The sequence below is a fragment of the Loxodonta africana genome, chromosome 7, assembly GCF_030014295.1.
Source record: "Loxodonta africana isolate mLoxAfr1 chromosome 7, mLoxAfr1.hap2, whole genome shotgun sequence".
Classification (NCBI taxonomy): Eukaryota; Metazoa; Chordata; class Mammalia; order Proboscidea; family Elephantidae; genus Loxodonta; species Loxodonta africana.
In genome coordinates, this window is record NC_087348.1 from 60,644,376 (window position 1) to 60,649,876 (window position 5,501).

The 5,501-nt window shown below is 45.0% G+C and overlaps 1 non-coding gene across 1 annotated transcript; it reads left to right on the top strand.

The window, feature by feature from the left end:
- The first annotated feature begins 3,570 nt into the window (after positions 1 to 3,570).
- On the top strand, positions 3,571 to 3,674 carry LOC111751248 (U6 spliceosomal RNA). Its single transcript, XR_002786340.1, has one exon. It is a non-coding gene; the product is annotated as a U6 spliceosomal RNA (small nuclear RNA).
- The last annotated feature ends 1,827 nt before the right edge of the window (positions 3,675 to 5,501 follow it).

The window sequence follows — 5,501 nt, forward strand, 5'->3', positions numbered from 1 at the left end:
CATTGATCAATTTCAAAGACAGGCCGAGCAAATCAGATCTCAGCTGTAGTTAGTGGCCAAACTGTGAGGAGGCTGGGGGAAAGAAGCAATAAGCACAAGGGCTTGTTTTCAGCCTTGCCTCTGTGAATCTCAGGGGACAGGTGGGGAGGAAAGGTGGACTTCCTCTGCCAGGCTGGCACATCAGAACTGTCTGAGCCTTTGTTTTAACACTAGGAGGCCAAATGGAGATCTTATTTCCCCCACATAAGATCTCCTATACACACTGATTTAGCTGTGTTGGAGAGGATTTTTGCCGGGGTCAGTTTGGCTGCAAAGTTTTGCAAACTATTGGCTCTAAAAGGATGAAGATGAAGGAGGCAGGGAGGGTAAAAGCTGTGATTTCCAAAAAGACTAAATGGGGCAAACTACTAAGTAAACCAAACCCACAGCCATAGAGTTGATTCTGGCTCATAGCGACCCTATAGGACAGAGTAGAATTGTCCCCATAGGGTTTTCAAGGCTATAACTCGAGAAAGCAGACTGCCACATCTTTCTCCTGCAAAACTACTGACAAATCCACCCCAATCCCAATTGCCTTGGAATGCAGAAAACGGGATCCCTTTAACCCTTGCCTTTGATCCCTTGAATACAGCAGAAACTTGGGATGTTTGGGCTGCGCTGATGGCAATTTACCTTATTAGGCTGATAGAATTTAACGTTGCCAAGATAATTAATGCCTTTAAAGCAAGGTAGGCTCCTCCGCTACCCAACCAATTTCAGGTTTCAAAGCCCTACCTACTCTTTAGACTGAACAAAAAGAACACTATTATACAAAATTTTTCCCAAGTGAGTTGATTCATCGGCTAGTGTTTGTTTATTCACTAAAAAAGCTCAACTCTGTCAAACTCATCAGTCGAAAATAGCTAGTATCCCCCCACATCACACGTGTCGCATTCTTTCCCCCCATCCTGGCCTCCTTGACTCAAGCAAAACATTCAAGATTTGATCCATAAAGATGACACCCTCCCTCCTCCGTAACAAGAGACAAAGTTGAGCATGCATTACAGACACCCTTGTGCACGAATGCATACATGTGCATATAAAACCGATGTGCTAATTAGAAAAACTGACTTCTGTTCCTGGTTGGCTGAGGCGCCCCAGTGGGCTTTCTGCGCTGCGGTCATTTGGGCTGTGCCAGAACGGGGATGAGGGACACATGGCAGTTTCCAGGGAACCAGGGAGTCCCCCAATGCAGTGACCACCCAGTCCTAGCGCCAGAGCCTGCCCGGCTGTCTACAGCTCCTCACCCATCCCCACCAAGTTGCAGGGGTTATTTGCAACGTTCTCCCTTAGCTCCCCGCTACCCTCGGAGCAGACAGGCAGGGGCTTTCGCACCCTCTGGCTGCAGAAGCGCGCAGGCTGCCGCGGCTTTGGCGGAGATCTAGGCCAGCCTGCCTTGCTCACCCCCTCGTCCGGAGCTGGGCTGCTGGCGGCTCTCACAGGCTCGGGGGCTCGCAGCTCGGCTCCTGCAGCGTCTCGGGGCCCGGCCCCTCCCGGCACAGGTCCTGCAGCAGCGGCTCCCCGCACCCCACTAGCCCGGTGGCGGTGGCAGCGGCAGCAGCTACAGCCACGCTGCCCCTCTTCATACTTCTCTGATGGCTCCTCTTGGTGCTGTTGGGAAAACGATTTTTCCCCCTGCCAGAAACAGATTTCCTACATTTCATCAGTCCACACAGACCGAGCGGAAGTAAAATGCTTACTTTTTCTGGTGGATGGCAAACGCAATTGACACTGATTTACCCTTCAAAAGGAGAGAGATTATATTACAAGCCTTTAGCAGCAATTCCGAGGTCGGGGCCAAGCTCCAGCCCCCTTCTTGTCCCCCAAACACTACCCTAAGAGAGAAAGGGCGGGTGGGAGGGGGATGGCGAGGGGATCATATTTAACTCCAGGGTTTTTAACACTGTCAATGGCTTTAGCACAATATTAAAACTGGGTATGGGAAAGTTTTGCTTTCCTGGCCAGTGATTCTGCAGACTCAGAGGCATGAGCTTTCCAGCAACTTCGGCCACTCTTCGTTTTAAATTGAACAGTTTGATTTCTTTGAACAATTCTCTTTTAACAGAAGAATTTAGACGTGGCTGAGGTCACGGCTGTTTTCGCTTTACAAAAAGAAATGCAATTCCACCCTTACATCTTTAGCCTCGGCTTCTCAGTATGTTGAATGTCATAAACAATTTTCCCCAACTGTTGTTTATTAGTACATGTATTCTGAGATGAAAAGTCCTTCCACGAAATAGATATTCAAGTGTCTTCTTCACCTCTGATATCCATGTGGCCCCTCTTGCAGAGTGCCATCATGGTATCCAGTCACTACTTCCCCGAGTGGAGATGAAGAGCATCACCCTGGTTTTGGTTTAGGTGTTCATCAATTTCAGGTATATCTCCATCTAACGTATATGATGGCAGTGGCACAGATTTTCTGATCCTTTCCCAGATACCATTGTTAAAACAGTGAGCTACCTACACCTACAACCCTCCCTTTCCCCCCAACCTCCCTCCCTACCCCCTCCACCAAAAAAAAAAAAAAAAGAGAGAAAAATGACCTGTATATCCACAAGAGCAAAGTGATATGGAGAACTGGATAATTTTAGATATAACTGAGAAAATCCACGTTGCATTTATTATTACTTTCATCTGGAAGTGGTTATTTGCTCAAAAACAACTAGAAACTGCATCAGTTATTTGCTTGTAGTAGCAGTACAAACAATGAAGAAGCAGTACAAACAAACAGTGCAAAGTGAAGAAACACTGAAAAGTTTGGCAGCATTGGGCTCCGTGCTTTTTATTTTAGTTCGGTTTGGTATGGAAACTGTCAGCTCCACATTCTTCCTCAGCTTTCTGGAGAAAGGAAAAAGAGACCTTCCTCATTCTGAGGAAAAACAACATTGCAAAAAAGGCCTATATAACTGCTTGGAAACCCTGGTGGTGTAGATGTTAAGTGCTACAACTGCTAAGCAGTTCAAATCTACCAGGCACTCCCTGGAAATTCTATAGGGCAATTCTACTCTGTCCTATAGGGTCGCTATGAGCTGGATGGACTCGACAGTGATGGGTTGGGTTTTTGGTGTTGTATAACTGCTTGAATATACATCAGCGAAACAGACAACATAGGTTACTGATGAATTTGGGCAAGTGAATCCCAATCATGCATTTTAAAGTTATTCAAAATTTAACCAGATCTGAGTGTTCTTAGAACCTCAACAAAATATTTTGAGTTTCCTGAACCTATACAATTAAGTAAAAAGCCAAACACCCATGATAATTTTTCATGATCCAGATATTATCAGCCAATAAACATTAATTTAACCATTCTCAGGGTGTATAATAAGAGTTCAAAATTTTAGCATCTTGAATTTTGAAAATCTTATATCTTCTCCTGTCCAGATATAAATATTCTTGTCACCTTGTTCAATACCGATGTTATAAAAAGCAAAGTATAAGGCAATATTTTTGTTTACTCAAGAGCAATGCTAAACCCAGTTTGGGAAATTAAGGATGCTTACAAAGACATTGGAAAAACACAGTCGTGTGCTCGGTTCAGCGGCACATATACTAATATTGGAATGATACAGAGATTAGCACGGCCCCTGTGCAAGGATGACGTGCAAATTCATGATGCATTCCATATTTTTTAAGAGCCTGAATTGATTTGTAAATTTTCACTTAAAGCACAATAAAAATTAAAAAAAAAAAAAAAAACACTGTCATTCAAAATTATTCCCTACTCATTCCCCTTCCTCCTTGGTTTTTTAAATCCTCCATTATCTTAGATTCTCTGTCATTTTAGCAAGAACCACAAGGAAAATACCAGGAGAAATAAAGACCGCATTCCCTTCCTCTTGTATCTAAGAGTTCATGCATTCAGTATCCTTTTGGTGACAACAGAAAAGAAGCAATACGAAAGATTTCTGAAGAGGCATAAAAATAGTGCTTTCATTTGATTTTTTTTTTTTTTTTTGCATTTGTAATGATTCCCATCTGATTTTTATTCTGTGTTTTTCAAAATCAATATGTCTACTTATAGATTCCAATCAGTCATTAATACATTTATTGAAGATAATTTTTTGTCCAAGAATTTTTGTCCAAGCATGTGAGGTGGAGCCAAGATGGCAGAATAGACAGATGCTTCCGGTGAGCCCTCTACAACAAAGACCCAAAAAAAAAAGTGAAATGAGCATATTTGTGACAAGCTGGGAGCCCTGAGCTTCAAAGGCAAGCTTAGAAAATGAACTGAGGGGCAGGGGGAAGAAGAGACCATTCAGAAGCAGAGAGGAGTTACCAGACCTGAATCATGGGGAGTCCTCAAGCACCATTCCCGGAGTGGCGGCGGCGGTGGTGAGCTGGTACTAGCATTCGGCCGCAGTTTCCTTAGGGAGAAACAGCCAGCCACACAGCCCACTCACACCTCCGGAACCTGAGGAGAATGGGGCTCTCGGCAAAAGCTAAGTACTTGCGTATATTTTAAAATGCCCCCCCCCCCCGCAAACTGGCTTCAGTGGCTGATTTCCCTGGGCCTGAGATAGGCACTGTTGAGCACCTAGAGCCATTCTCCCGGCCTTGGGAAATGAAAAAATTTGAATTTAAGAGAAAAGATAATTTGCTAGCTCCATTAATGGGGGAAGCTCAGGACAGAAGCAGCTCCTGTCCAGGCATAAACTTTCCATGGACTTTGAGCACCTTTCCCTTCTGCATGGACCTTTGTGGGCCTATTTCAGGAGAATAAGCCCTTGTTGGCAGACTCCAACCATTTCAGCTGTGCGGTGGAGAGGTGGGCGTTTGACCTTTGACACTGCTTTGCCTATTAAACAAGGTCTCCACCTACCCACACCAGGGACCTAAGGACTGGCAGCTCCATTCAGGTCACCCAGCCACCTGCAACAGGGGTCCAAAGACAACTGGTACCTCCCAGTCCTTACAACCAAAAACTTTGGGTGCCCGTGGTCCCTCTGCAGAACCCACCTGCCTGCAAGCTGTAGGGAACAGGGACGTGCTTTCCTCAGGGACACTTGGGGGTCAGTTCTCAGCCCCCTGCCTTGTTCAGAGTGTGACCCCCTGCTGCAATCAGATACCGGTATATATACCAATCACACCACCCCTCCAAGACTGTGAGACAGAGCCTGTACCACACACTTGATGCTCAGCTACCTGGAAACCTGAGCTGAATTCATACAAGAAAACTGAATGGACTCCTAGAGTGATATACCTGATAACAGCTCTAGCCAGCCAGGGACAGGACACCAGAGCTCCAAAGGCAAAAATAATCAGGCTAGCTCACTCAAGCAACCCATAGGGGTATACCAAAACAAAACAAAGCAAGAAGCTACGACACAGTAAGCAAGCATAAACTAATACAATAACTTGTAGATGGCTTGGAGAAGAAACAACAGTCAATATCAAGTCACATAAAGAAACAGGCCATGATCACCTCAACAGGCTCTCAAAGCAAAGAATCCAGGGAT